Source organism: Lycium barbarum, chromosome 7 (genome assembly GCF_019175385.1).
Source record: "Lycium barbarum isolate Lr01 chromosome 7, ASM1917538v2, whole genome shotgun sequence".
In the NCBI taxonomy this organism is placed as follows: domain Eukaryota; kingdom Viridiplantae; phylum Streptophyta; class Magnoliopsida; order Solanales; family Solanaceae; genus Lycium; species Lycium barbarum.
This window is the reverse complement of record NC_083343.1, coordinates 56,451,093-56,467,361: the sequence shown is the minus strand read 5'-3', so window position 1 is coordinate 56,467,361 and position 16,269 is coordinate 56,451,093. Positions and strand designations below refer to the sequence as shown.

At 37.2% G+C, this 16,269-nt stretch overlaps 1 long non-coding RNA gene across 1 annotated transcript; it reads right to left on the bottom strand.

Moving 5' to 3' along the window:
- Positions 1 to 1,914: 1,914 nt before the first annotated feature.
- On the bottom strand, positions 1,915 to 7,291 carry LOC132602276 (uncharacterized). Its single transcript, XR_009567703.1, has 3 exons — positions 7,125 to 7,291; positions 6,702 to 6,755; positions 1,915 to 2,114 (listed from the first exon to the last, which is right to left on the bottom strand). It is a non-coding gene; the product is annotated as an uncharacterized LOC132602276 (long non-coding RNA).
- Between the last annotated feature and the right edge of the window lie 8,978 nt (positions 7,292 to 16,269).

Here is a 16,269-nt window from a genome sequence, read left to right as displayed (position 1 = left end):
GGGCGACCTTTCATTGTCATAATGGAGGGCAAGTGGCCTAAAGAGCAGTTGACAGTTCTCTGGTGAGCATCCCTCAACCATTCATACCAGGCCCTCGGCAATTCGGGAGCCTCAGTGACGATGTCAAAACGGATTCTTCGTTCCATCTACAAAAAAAAAAAACACAGTTAAGATTCCCCTGTCCCTATAGGATCAATGGTTCATCACGTAGGAACAAACATATTTCCACATAACACATAAATGAGATGCGGTGTTTTTCGGGTCATAGAACGTCCGAACACGGGGCAGTCACTCCTAATGAGCCTTAGGTAGGTCTGAGATACCCAAGGCTTATCTAGGTATATATGCTCTAGTTCAGTAGGGATTTGTCTAAGCTCTATCCTAGTTTTTCTAGAGTGGTTTTGTATGAATGATCGGGAACCCGAGCGGACAGCTGGGGCTGAACCGTTATGGGTTGTTGGACGACGGCGTACAATCCCGACCTCATAACGGTTCCAAGAGAAAAAATTTTGTTTTAAAGTGAAGGAACGACTGCGTGCTCCGCGAAGTCGCCTTTGGAACAAAGTGTAAAATAAATGCCACGGGTGACGAAGTTATGATATGCATGCAATGACAGTTAATAATTGCGGGGAAGTAAACACACAAGAAGTTTATAACAAATATACTCATATTATACTGGAATCCTTATGGTTAGAACCTTTAATTCCCCAGCGGAGTCGCCATCTGTAACGGTTCGCTTTTTCTCGCGGGTTTAGGTGGCAAAAAGGCTACTACAAACTCGTTGACGCTCTTTCGAACTTGTTTTGGAAAACGAGTCGCCACTTAATATTTAGGAAATTAGGAAAACCAGTGGTGAAGGGTTTATTTAAACGCCGTGAAAAAACCTTCATAATTCATAGTTCTAGGTAAGGGTTCTGATGATCCCCTGGGGAAGGTGTTAGGTACCCTAGTATTAAGGATCCGTACTATACGGTTGACATTCAAATTCCAGTGTATGAGTACTGCTTTAAACTGCTTATTATGTGCTTATTTTCCCATAAAAGAACTGTCATATCATATCTTTTTTGAAGAATTTGAATATATCCCCTTTATTTATAGGGTATCGTAGTTTCGGATTTATTATCTTCGAGTGTAAATAGTTTTCTTTTCTAAGGAATAAGTATGAATTTATAAAGAAGAGTGAAAAAAGTTGTTAGTTATTTAAAAAAAGTTGTTAGTTATTTTTTTTTTTTTGTACTCATACACCAAAGCTCGGGTTGGTTTGTATTGGTACATTTCAGTCTTATCCGGAACTTTGTATTATGCGTGGGTTTTTAAACGTTTTGTAAAGGTTTTTATATTTCTTGAACGAGTATATCCCGCCTGAAAATATACATTAAGTTGGGCCTATTCTAGGCCAAAACAACATCATAAGTGAAAATCCACTATGTTTGTTTTGAACCCTTTTTTAAAATAAGTATTATAACTTGAAAAAATCTGTCTTTATCCTATTCGGTTTGGTGCGTATCATTGTAAAAAATTTAAAAAAAAGAAGAAGAAGAGAACATTAACATTTTTGTGTGAAAGGAAAGTTTGTAAGATTTAGGAGTCATTTTCTTGGAAGGACCTATTTTATCCGAAATACTGATTTGATTTTAAAAAGGAAAGCCAGTTCTTATTCGACTAAGAAACTTGCTTCTTGAAACTCTCTTGTTAAAGCCGATATCCTTGTTTTCAGATTTAGAGAAAAAAATTATTCCTAATTTGTACTTAAAATCAGTTTTGAGTTATGTCATTTACATACTTAGTCATTATAAAACGTTATACTTAAGTCCGCGGTTTTAAAAAAACGGGTACGGGGACCTATAGTCGACTAAACGGCATAAGAACCGTTGTCCTAAGACGTCTAATTCCAACCATAAGGATTTTCCACTTTAATATGAGTTTGCATACACATTTTTACAAGTACATCAAGCTGGAAATAAGTCAATCAAATATAAAGAGAGACTGGGTTAGACTAGGGGCATACCAAGCCCCTAGTTGGCCATTTTCACCCATGGCTAGGCCTTCTGCGCGCCTCGGTATCTTCTTTTGTCTTCCCGGACTCTATTTTTGAAATAGTATTCCTACTTGGGCTTTAGGACCAAAGGGGTGGTTTCATGCATTTGTGACCCAAGTGGTCGCGTGATAGGAGGAGGAGGGGAAAAAGAAAGAAAAACACCGGTTAGTTTATAATCGCTGAACTTATAACTAAGGCAAATAACTAAAATTATAAATACACACACTTGGGTGATATAAAGTATGCACACATATACATATATATAAGGTAGCCCACACTTGATCCATACTTACCCCTTTCCCTACTCTAACAAAGCTCAAGTTATCCTAAAACTTATACATGGCATGGGGACTAGGTCTGGATCCCGTATATTTGATGTCGCACAAGTTCCAAGGGGTTTCGAGGAATCCCAGGCATGGCTAACACCGGGAGATTAAGACAACCCCAAATTACCACACTTGGCCTTAGATTCATTTGGACCTTATTGAGAGTGGACAGAGAGAGCACAGAACTAAAATGCTATGGACACACAAGCAATATGCTAGTAGCTTCAATGAACAGCCATGGAGCAATATACAAGTATATACACTAAAACAAACATTATAAAGAAACTTGATGTCGCAAAATGGCACTTGACCAATCAAATACAACTTCTTTTGAAGGGGAAAAGGCAAGCAGCACCAGCAGTTGTAAACAGAGGCAACAGGGAAAGAAACAAAATACAACAAACCAAAATACTTGTATAGGCTCAAACAGCCTGGCCAGATGACAGCTAACCTCAAAAATATTTATATATGCATCTCATGTCCAGCAGGGGATCACTAACCTCAACCAACTAAAGCCCAACAAGAAAAACTTAGGTCGGCATGTCCAGCAGGCATATTAAAATAGAGGGAGGTGTACATGATCAAATGTAGGCAATAATGTTGAGAAAAATGGAATACTTTGGAGGTTATGTGATCACACATAAGCAAGTATACAAGGTGTTTCAACCAAAAAAGAGAAGCGGAAAAGGAGAGAAGCACACAAGAAGCAACAAGTCAAAAGGAAACAGGACGGTCTTGCAAAACCCACAGGGAAAACAATGGCACAGAGTGGTGTGGGTAGGCAACTCATGACACTAGAGGTGAAAGAGGACAGAGGCAAGGCTACAAGGGAAAAATAACATGCAGGAAAAAAAACAGATGTAGGTCCAGAGAGGAGGGGTCTGGGGCCATGAATCACACACAGATGCAGTAGCCAAGACCAGGTCAAAGCATTATTATAAAGAAAAGTTTCACTCCACTGATGTAAAAATAGGAAAAGTGTTAATGCAAATGTCACATAGGCATAGGGTAAGTATGACACAAAGCTGGGACTTCAAATAACTCACAGCAGTTTGGTTCTAACTCTATGCCATGGGAGGGGTCAAGACAAGATACCAGCAAAGAGGCAACACACACAGTCATGGACAAGTAGGTATTCAAATAATATTGCAGACCAATTTCAAACAAAACAAGGCTCAAGAACCTACAAACCCTTCAGACCAAAGGACTTTTTAAGATAGAAAAGAGCAAAGTACATAGCACTCAGACTGGGCAAACATTTGCAGTTGTTAATTTGGTTCTAGGTACACCTTTCCTCCTCTTCTAGACATGATTAGACTATTTTCCCCTACCTGAAGCCTTTGTGAGTCCCAGGATCATGAGGGGAAGGTCCAAGAAAATGGAAGTAAGAGTTTCAGGCCCCGAAAGGGAAATAGGATGGGGTGGGGTCATCACCTCCCCATCCCCTTACCTGAGTCTCCTTTCAGCAAAAAGGGATCTTGGGCCCCACTGGTCACTACCTCCAGTTCATGCCCATACTCACCTTTTCCTCTCCTAAAACCCTTTCCCCCATCCTAAGGTCCTCACCCTAATCATCCAGTAACAATACCAGAGGCCTTAGGCAGATTTACAAACATTCAATCCTGCCATAACTTCCTACTTAACAGACTTAGTGGTCCAAGTCTAAAGACTCTTGGTAGTCAAAGCTAGTTGTAAATATTGGGGACAAGACCCCTTTTTTGTAACATGAAGCACACAATAACAAGTTGGTTAAACCCTAAGACTATGTCTAAGTTATATGAATAAACCTTGGCTATCAAGTTAGGACATTGTGTACTCCGAACAAGCATTTCATAGGCACACAAAAGGTGGGAACAAACTAATCTTCCCTGACATCTTTAAACTGAACCAAAACCATGGGAGAGACTCTTTTTTTTATCATACCATAATTCAAAAAAAAAAAAAGCACACCTTTTGTTTATCAGAATCAAAACACACAAGGAAGACAAATTGCAACACCAAGTGGACATGGAGGCCACAAGACAGTTTAAGAAAGATTTTTTAAGACAAAAGGAGTCAAGCAGGAAAAAAAACTTCCCAGCTAAAGATGTAAATCCATTTAACACAAAAAGAAGTTTCAGAATGAGAACAAGCAAAGTAGGAGAAGGCCTAGGTCAAAGCACATAGTTGCATTACCAATAAATGCAAGGACTAATGTTCCCTTTTCTGAGGCCAAATGGCTTCCAAGTCTAAAATGCACACACAAACACATCCATGGGACTTCATCAAATTCCAAGAAAGATAAATCAACAAGAGACCTCAGCTTAATTGGCTAGTTGTTCACAATACTAAATTCAAACAAGTATAAAGAAAGACCACAAGAATTCCATGACACAAAACCAGCTTGAAAGAAATCACAAGCTGCAGGTTTTCAGAGTAAGGAAAAATCAACGGTCTAGGTTAATCCTACGACACTGAAGACTTATTTATTTTTTATTAAAATTTTACAGGAAAGGAGGGTTTCAAGACAGTTTTGTAACTTAAGATCAATCCACATGTAGGTTCAATGAACACAGACATCACAAGAGGGTTTGTAAACCAAACATAAGTTCAAAGAAACAAATTCTTTTGAAAATTCAGTGACAAAGCAAGTATCTAGGACTGGTTCTTGTATTTTCAAACTTGATCAAAACTTTTGACTCAAAAACCTGATCATGTTATATGTACAGTCTAAAATGGAAGGACACAAAGGAGAGGGCAAGAATAGATAGTGAAACAGCCATGACACAAACTGCCAATTCTCTTAATCAGTAGCTAGATGATCACACAAGGAAAACCAGGCAAAGTGAAATAAGGCCTCACTTAATTCTAAGCTACTTACAGATTCACAATATAATAAGTGATTGTACCAAATGAGAGATTTCATCAAATTTAGACAAATTGAGGGGTACATGCAAGACAACATTAAAGCAGTAGCCCAGACCACACACATTACTTGATCTTTTAAGAAAAATACCTGCCTTAAGTGATCATAACACATATGAGCAAAGATCTTCCTCTTTTAAGGTAAACTACCACTTTACACTACTGGTCTGAACAAATGAAAAGGCTAAGTACCAAACTTACTAACTTTGCAAAACTCCTGAACACTTCACCCCTTGGCCAAAAAGAGTAGTTCAATCAAATAAGTAAAACAAATACCAAGTAAAGTTTAGTCTACATTTTCAAACCCCTTCTCCTCAATTTTATCTTATCCTATATCTAGGTGGAGTAAATTTATATGGAAAAGTAGTCTCTTCTTATAAGTGAACATTCCAGGCCACTTAGAAGAACCAAAACAAGTCAAGAATGAATCATATACACTTAAGTGAACTCTAGGTAAATTATTTTGGGAAATTGTAGTTATCAGACAACAAAGAAAACAAGGAAGCATTTGTTAATTAGAAGGACACCTAACCAGTTCAAATTACAAGCCTACATTAAGTAAATTCCCAAAATCCACTCAGTATGAACAAATAGGTTCAAGAGGGAAGGACTAGAACCTCAGTATGAGCAAACAAACCCAAAGGAAAGGGAAACAAATAAGTATTAGATACAATTTGAAAGAAAGAAAAGGGCCCCTGTATCAGACAAAGAACCAATCTCAACTGGCTAAAATCAACCTCACATAGATCAAGTTATACCAAACTGAAGAAGAATCTTAGTGTCATCATAAATGACTAATCAAATTGACTAAGCTTGACACACATGAATTCAGACCAGGCTAAACCACAAAAAAAAAATCCAGTTCCCGGGGATTAATTACTAGACAAACTAGACTGTAACAATAACTACTCCAGTCATTAACTATTAAATTTAACGACAAAAAAGGTAAGGACTTAGTGAATGCCTCAAGTTAAAACATGAGCCCATATCAAAGCTAAACCTCAGTCAAGTAAGAACAAACAAAAACCAAACAAATATCAATAAGAGAATTCCATTAAGCTATTGTCTCAACTAGGCTTAACACAAGCCCTATGTGAACTAATTCAAAAAAAAGGGCAAAAGGTACTTAAACTGGTTCATTTCTTCATCAAAATCCATTTATCCATAAAGAAAAATAAGAACAAATCCAGGGAGCATAATAACCTAGACTTAACAAGTTCTACTAATGCCTATGTCCAACTAGACTAAACTGCAAGAACACAAAATAGAAATCAATTAACAATATTACCAAATAATTAAACACTAACATCTAAACATAAATAACCATAAAATCGCAGTCAAAGAAACAAAACCACCAAAAACTCTTAGATATAACTAAAGCAAGTATTAAAAAGACTGAAATTAAACAGAGGAACAAAAAGAATGAGTATTACCTTTTGTTGGCACGGCCTAGACCAAAATGGAACTTGGATGTTACCTCCTCCAAACTCAAGCCCAGAAATGCCAAAAATAACAAACAACAACAAATTTTAGAAAATAGGTTTTCGAGCAAATCGAAGAAACCTTAAAACTTTTGAGCAAAATCTAACTTTTTAAGGACTAATATCTCAAATCCCTAATTTTTTCTTAAAATACAACCTCTTTCTTTCGTGAATGGGGGTTTCTATTTATAGAAACCCCAAAAATTCTCTGAAACTACAACCAATCGATGTGGGACTTGTAGGTTTTGTCCAAGTCTCACTCACAAACTTAAATCAACGACTCAGATCTAAAGCAAAACGAAATCAAAGGTCCCAAAACACTCAATCCTAACAAAATATATAACATTGGGGGGGGGGGGGGGGGGGAGGTTATACCTTTAAGGAATGTTTGGCCCGATTTTAGAGGCTTTGCCTTCCCTCTGCTTTACCCACTTCCAAATCGATGGGACGTGACCGAGAAACAGTGGTGGGTAGGTGATGGCGTACAGGGAAGCGGCGCTAGGGTTACCCCTACCTCCTCCCTCTTCCCTCTTTTGCACATAGGCCCCTAGGGCCAAATGAAATAAACGGGGAGGAGTATAAGACTCCCCTCCCCCCCCCCCCTATTTTAGCGGCTTAATGGACCGGGTCTGGTCTTTTGGACTGGGCCTTTTCCTACCATTTTTATTTTAAAGGTCCCAAGTTCGTCTACATATATATACATGTGTATATATGCACCATGTATATACATACATACATATAGAAGGTCGGGGAAAAATCGACTAATATAAAAATAGATGATGAAAACTAATTATTAGTCCATTAGGACTTAAATAATTTAAGAATACAACCCATAAATAAAAGTAAAAATTATTTTGCAGATACTGGTTTTTTCAAGTTAATTAACCGGATAAAAGAAAATTAATCGATTACGCAAACGCACACAGAATCAGGATTTAAAGGGTAAAATGGTCATTCCTTTTAATTACTCAAAGTGCCTTGGACAATAAAACTGGAATAAAACTACTCATTAATCTACTTTTTCTTGATTTAATCAACTAAACAAATAATTATCCAAAAAAGGGCTTTCTTTCCCCTTTGATTAATTGTAATAAAATATTCTTCAAAAAATTAATTTCCACAAAAATTAAAAATACCTCAAATGTTTCTTTATCAACTCAAAAGGGTGAAATATTATCCCAAATAATTTCATAAAAATTACCTAGACCCCTTTGGGGTGCACAACTGATTTTATCTATTGTCCAAGGACTCCGAGCACTTAAAATAGATTTCAGGAGGTCAAAAATTAGGTGTCAACAGCTCTCAACTGAGTACTGAAGAACTATACCTTATGAATACCCAATACGCGGATCTGATACAACCCTGAATCTTTCAGCGCACACCTGTAGCCTCATATAATACCCCTTTAACCATCTAATCTCCCATTGTAACACCTCGATATGCTCATAACATTTTTGAAAGCATCAAATCTCGCAACCTCTTGCACAAACCTAGCACAAATATTTTTGAGTCCTTAATATCCAAAAGTATTCACCCAAGATATCCAGTCAATATTACTTGTAGCATAACACATTACTACGACTACGGTCTCATCTCGAAAATATAACTCCAACCTTCCCATAAATAGGACCATCACAATTTCTTTCCCTTAAAACCATACTAACTAATCCACTGTAGAGGGTTACGAAACTATCCAACTGTGTACCACACAAGCCACTTCCTTATGCCTTAACATATTGGTTACCTGAAATTCTTTTCTCACTAGTCGTTGATCACGAAACCTCACAAAACTTCGTCATATCACTTAATCCATCATATCACTTAGTCCTTTTCTGTAGACTCTCTTCTTTAAGCATAATCACTATCACACTTCATCTGAAATATGCAAAACATCTATACAACCTATACTGACCCAAGTAATCTCGAAGATATACCTTATTTTTACCTATTCTCGATCAATTATACTCTTTCTTGACTCTTCAATTCCTCAAGTCCAATCAAATCACAATCATCGTCACCCTCTAACCATTTCTCGAACCCGCTTCATAGAATACCAGATAATCAAAAGTCTTACAAACTAGCCTAGTCAATCGTGGAGATAGAAGCATACCACATACTCTACACACTAGAGTACCCTTAAAGCATTCAACTCTACACTAAATGCTCTCTGAATCCAGCGTATCACATACATATTCCTATTAATTTCCCTACGTAGCTCTACTAAGGTGCCTTTACTTAAATTCCCCTATCTCAAATTCTAAAATGTTGCCCACAACTCGAATTTGTTCAAACCTCATTGTTGATTTACCACTTTGAATGCCCCAATAGTCGAACCAAACCACCTCTAACCATTCGAGCGATTATCCCTTCCATTCAATCAACTCAACCGAATAGAAATACCAGTAATAGCAGGAACGGTTGAAACTAACACAACAGGTATAAGGCTCTCAACCCAAATCCAACATTAGAGTCATACTTATTAACCAACCACTGACTCCCATTGACCCACGGCATAACCAAATTTACCAACTCGACACGGAACCCTTATTTATTATTTTACCATACAAGACTGTAACACAGCTGTCAATCCAACTAGCCCTTGATTCCACGATATCCTTATCATTCCTCTAAACGCGAAGACTCAACAAACATACCTCTTTGCTGAAAAACCCAAACCATAACTTCCCAGCATCTCAAGTCTCCACTCGTCACAAGTAGTCGTGCTTCCCAATCTAGAACTGATAACCACTTTCCTAAAAGGACCCACAAGCCACTAGCAATAAATCACGTCGAGGCCCAACTTAACCTTTAATGGTCGAATCTAAAATCCACTCTCGTACCAATTGCAACCTTATTCTCGCAAGCAAGTCAGATACCAATTTTTCCTTTCCTAATAGCGGAGATTATTCTATCCAAGTTCTTTTCCTTACATGTCCGTACCATTAACACGAAAAGTACTCATACCAAAAATACCCTAAGTAATCTTACTTCCGTTTTCCACAAAAGTCCTCCATTATGTCCTTATCCTCAACTTCTCTTCTTTATTACATGCGGTCACTATAATTTTGCAAAATTCGTTGATCCTTACCGAACTTATACTCATCCCCTCATATTGACATCTAATAACCTGCCACTGATGAACCGTAGACCTGCCATAGGTACACCCATGCCACGCACACCGTCACAAAGCCTTGACGAGTTGAAACGTTTCCCAGAACCAATCATATCATCGAACAAATCACTCTGTCTAAGACATAAATGCACTTTTGCTCCTTCTGAGCAACCCAACACTGAAAACACGAAGATCATTTGACCCTATGTACCATCTTACCCATTTTTCAAGAAACCCCCACAACGAACGAGTCTAACCACGATTCCACAATACTGAAACCTCAAACTATAGCTGGAAGATAAACTTGGTCACACATCCAAATCAGGATGACACATCTGATACCGTACCACAATCCGTCATAACAAAACCAAACACGCGTAAGAATTTAAGGATGAATTCCCACCTTCTGTGGGTGATTAAGATAAGGATATACAGATACCAATTGGAATCGACTAGATACCAATTTGGACGAAGTAGCACGAAGGAATAAAAGAATTCGAAGTTTCCTAAATGTCCCATAGCCTTTCGCAGATAGGTACGAAGCTTATTGTACTGATCTGTAAGACTCTACTAGATATTCTCTTGTACTTATAGACTAGGTAACCTAGAGCTCTGATACCAACTTATCACAACCTAATTTCACTAAGTCGCGCGGGCAACTACCATTCTCACCTTGGTAGCCGAACCCTTTTATCAATTCATATAATAAATAACCACTACCAGAAATCAGATGTATGAGTGAATGCAATATGAATGCAATGCAATGTCTTGGGGAAGGGTCAACGGGGGTAAATGGGTCATGATCGCTATAACGACTGAACGGGTTGTTACATTTGGCCTTTGAGTCCTCCTTCAGGTCTTCAGATTATTTTTCATGTTGACTATGACTTGGAGATTCATTTACTGTTTTAGAAACAACCCTTGCTTGTTGATCAAGCTTATGTAATGACATATGCATCGTAGATAGTTTACTATCTCTACTTGATGCCATAGTTGATTTCTACTCTTTTCTATTAGTTGGAGCCATTTTATCTACACACTGGAAAAAAAACATAAATTGTCAATTAATTTGTGCATCATTCAAAATAAATAGTGATAAAAAAAAAACTACAGCAGTTGATCATGAAAGAGTTTCAATTAAATTGATATTCTGTGATATAAAATATTTCCAGAGGTACAACACTATTTATAAATATATAGATGGGAGAGGACTTAGAGTCCTAAGGGAATTGGGAGAGTAATCTAAACTCTATCTATAATAACTACTTTTAAATATTCAAAAGCTTCCCATCATTATCTAGTCTTACTGGATATCCTAACATCCCCCCGCAAGCAAAACTGTGATGCTGTAACAGTGAGTTTGTCTCTAAGGAACAAAAATCTCTGGGTTGGTAGACTTTTAGTTAACGTATCAGCTATCTGATCTCTTGAGCTTATGTAACAGATGTCTAGATCCTCAAAGGTTACTTTCTCTCTGACGAAATGAAATTCCAACTCAATGTGCTTTGTACGAGCATGAAAGACGAGATTTGCAGTAAGATAAGTAGCAGATAAGTTGTCACACCAGAGCTTAGGAGATGTAGGCAAAGGAACTTGTCATTCTTGTAAAAGATGTTGTAAACATGTAAGCCGAGCTGCAGCAACAACTAGGCCTCAATATTCAGATCCAGTACTGGATCGTGCAACAACCCTTTGCTTCTTGGAACACACGATACCAAATTGGGCCCTAGAAAAATACAAAAACAATGAGTGGATCGCCGATCATCAGGGCAACCTGCCCAGTCCGCATCACAGAACCCATTGACAACCAGTGTCGGAGACTTTTGAAAATGTAAACCAAGATGCACAGTCCTTTTCAAATAACGTAGCACCTGTTTCAGTGCTTGAAAATGAGCAGTTCCTTTTTTGATTTTGAAATAAATAGGTTGGGGTTACATTGTGTTTTTTTTAATTTTATTTTGTAGAAGTTTAACAAGTTTTAAAAATTACATTTCAGACCCAATTTAACTTAATCAAATTTTAAGTGAGTTTTGACCTTAGCTAGTCAAAGTTGTCACCGTTTCTTTATTCTAACAGTAAGGAGTACCTTTAGGGTCTGCTTGGAAAGCCATCCTGTAATTGCCACAAAGCCCCATATTGATTTGCAGGAAGTTGTCTGGGAGTTTGACTATAGGATATTCCAGGCTATTAGCTAGATTGGTAGCCTCCATTCGGTTCGGAGTGATACCGCGTCGGAGTATGTCCTTATGAGCTGAGTCATGCACATTATGGGTATGTTGGGGTCCTGTCCCAACTTAGATTTTGATATCATATCTTATGTTAGAGACTTTTGCAGACAGAGTCATGTACAGTACATTAGCCTTGTAAGCACCTATACAAGCCGATGTAGCATTATGCATTACTTTACGGATACATATTATTACAGATTTTTACTTGAGTTAACAAAGATGAAAAGAATGTTTTGACAAGCTTTCATTATGCATATCATTTCATGATTAAGAGTCCAGTAAGATTATGAGTACAACGAGAACCAGCGGGTTCGCTCGGCTCTAAGTGAGGGTCGGGTGCCCATCATTCCCTATCAGAATTGGGGTGTGACAAAGTTCTCATACCACTTTTGTCACGACCCAACCGGAGGGCCATGATGGGCACCCGGTGCTAACCCACACGGGGACCTTTTATCGTACTCTCATATTCACATCTAGGTGAGCCACATGGCTTACGCATAATTTACATACATCAATAGTGCTAATCTCGTTGGGCAACAACACATTTATATCATCATCAATAACAATACCCATATCCATATACACAAGCCGACGAGGCTATCAAAATGATATACAAAATATAAGCCGACAAGGCAGCACGACATCTAACCATACACAACTTTCTACGAGCCTCTAAGGAGAGTATGTAACATCATATAGGCGAGACAGGACCCTGCCATTCCCATATGTATGTACGCAAAATAATAATACCCAAAAGCTGTAGCGCCGGATGAGATGGAGCTCCTCTATGTAGTCCCTGAAAAGAAATCTACGGATCAAGCCTGTCTCCCGATCCACCTGCGGGCATAACGCAACGTCCACAAACAAAAGGATGCCAGTACGAACAATGTACTGAGTATGTAAAGCATAATCAACATCATAATAGAAACGTAAGAAATAACATAAGATAGAGAGGTCACGAGATAATGAAGCCATTTATACCTCTAGCGTTGTTCATCATATTTAGTTATCCCCTTTCTAATGGGAACCTTCCATTTCATACATTTATAGGTGTAGTAGTATCATACCCGACCATAGAGATTCGGTGTCTTACATACCCGTCCATGATAAGGTTCGGTGTTATACGTACCCGGCCCTACCAAGGCTCACTGTTATCCGTACCCAACTGCAGTGGTGTGCGCGCGATAGATATCATATTCGGCCATGAAGGCTCGGTGCGCTTAGTAGTCAAACTTTAATATATATATATATATATATATATATATATATATATATATATATATATATATATATATATATATATATATATATATATATATATATATATATACGTAGAAGCACATACATGTTCTCAACATTATCATCGTGATCATCATTTTCATTATATCCTTCCTTAGAGAATCAACTATCATAGGATGGGACCAATGGTATCATGAGATTTATCAAGAATCATGAGCCTTAGCGATTCTAGGAATGAAGTCATTTGGAAAATGCTATGGAATTCATATGACGGTATTTAGCAATGGGACCACGCCTAAATGAAAGAAGGGTTAACCTTACATACCTCGTCGTCTTCTTAACTACTTAACGTTCACCGTTGAAGCTTGAAAAAACTACATTTAAAAGGATTCATACCTTGGTTAAGCCTTAAAGATACTCTTAAATCCAAACTAGAACAATTCATGAGCTAACGAAAATCGGGCAGCATTTCCCCTATTTCATCGACTTCCACCACATCACAAAAAAACTCCCAAATAACCATAATAACATCTACAATATCATAATCACGTAGTCACATTCCATTAAGTCTTCCATATTCATTCTCATATTCAACTTACACTAGCAACTTCACACCAACCCTTTGCACATTTTTCATAGAACGTGTCTCATCATCATTATTACCTTCTATAGCAAGATTATATCCATACCATACTAAGAATCATTATTCAAGTTAGCTTACTACTCAAAAACATCATAAAAACTACATTTAGAACTCATTTTCTACTTTCTCCTTCCACTCAAGTTGTTCAACAACTAAGCATTCTTGATAACATGTAATAAGCATGGAAACTAACCTTTTATCTCATAAGAATGAGCTTTGGAGCAAGTTATCAACTTATATGAAAACCCTAGCTTAATTACCCAAAGAATTCTTGAAATCTAACAACCCTAGCAAGACTTCTAACACATGGAGATCTTTATTCTTGCCTCTTGATATTTAATCTCCCTTGGATTTTGGTTTGGATTAGTTTATGGAATTGAATAGAGGGTTTTTGGAGAGCTTTTGGATCATATTTGGTAAAATAAAATACCCAAATGAAGTGGAGTTAAATATATAAAGCGTAACATAAAATCCCATTGGGCAGTTATACGGAGCATTTTGACGGGCCGTCAAAATTTACACCTCGAAAAATTTCATGTCGTTGCACAGTAAATAGACTAACGCGGGGTAATAAGTATATAATGTTCCTATGAGTAAGAATTAGTACTTAACGGTTCTAATTAAGATTCCAAAGACGTTTGAGGCAAGAGAAGAGAATTCGTTGAAGAATGTCAAGCTTAAGTTATGTCTTGGAAAAGGGTTTGCAAAGTACCGAGATAATGTTGATTTAATAATGTCTTAGGGAGAAGTTATAACGCTCCTTAGATTGCTAATGAAGTGTTAAACAAGTGTTAAGAGGGTTCCATAAGGATTGGAGATCAAACGAAGCGACGAGAACAAGTTTGGAGAAAAAGTGGATTATATGACCATTTATACGGTCCGTATAATATTATGCGGTCCGTATCTCCGTTACAGTGAAGGTCCATCACTGATGGAGTTATACGGTCAATTATATGGACCGTATAAGATTATACGGACCGTATAATGGTTCGTATAACACCCGACGGACAGTTTTAATTTTTATAAAAAGAGGACTCTAAGTCTCATTTCTCATTTCTTATTTCCACCACTTCTCTCTAAACCTCAAGAAGATTCCACACACTTCATTTACATGAATCCAAGGAAAATCAAAGATCATATACCAAAAACTAGTAGAATAAAGTGCAAGAATGCTAGCTAGGGTTGATGGTAGCAAGAAATCTCAAAATTGAAGTTAGGGTTTTCTCCAAGTGAGGCAGTTCCATCCAAAACCCCCTACACAATCAAAGGTAATTTTTATAATCGTTTCATGTTATTTAGAATATTGAATGGTTGGGAGACGCATATTATGGAAGAAAGTAGAATATGGAGCTCATATGTGAAACAATGGTGTTCTTGAATAGTAGTGTGACATGAACCATAATTCTTGAGATAGTATGAGTATAATTTTGTTATAAATGATATTAAGAATATTATAGAAACATTATATGAAGAAGAATGTGGTATTATATTATGGCCATGGCTATGGATGGCCTTGAAAGGAAACATTGAGAATTGAATAATGTCGAACTTGTCGGTGCTATTGACTATGGTATCATGAATGTTGTATTTGATGTTTGGGAGTTGTTATATTATTTGGAGGAAGTCGGATAAACAAAGGATATGCTGCCCAATTTTTATTAGCTCTAGCTCTAGCTTAAGCTTGAGTATATTATCGATTATATAATCTTAGCACGAATTCTCTTGAATGTAGAGTCGTCGTCTTCGAAGGGAACCATTTAGCCGAAAGAGTTAAGGAGACAAAGAGGTATGTAAGGCTAACCTTTCTTTCTAAAGGCATGTTTTTGCTCATTTTGCGTCTATATGAGATATTCACGCTATTCCTATTCTTATAAAGGTTGTAAGCTCATGACCCTCGAGATTTTCTTGATATTGTTGACAATGTTTCTTGTGATGATAATGATAATGATTATGATGATGAGTTCAATTTTAGATATGCCATCCAAGATATCCAAAACGTCTAAATCTTTGGGATGCTAAAAGCTCATAACTTACAATATTCTTGAGATCCTTTGGCAAAAGCTCCTAATAGTGATAATGATAATGATGACGATGATAGTAGTGATGATGATGATGATAATAGTGATAATTATAATGATGACGATGCTAATTGTGATGATGATAATGATAATAGTGATAATGATGATGATGATAATGATAATAGTGATGACGATAAAGATGAAGGGATTCAATAATAGAAATCGGGAGTTTATAGACTTTGTGTCACCCTGATAATGTTGAAATGTTTCTCTCGGATAC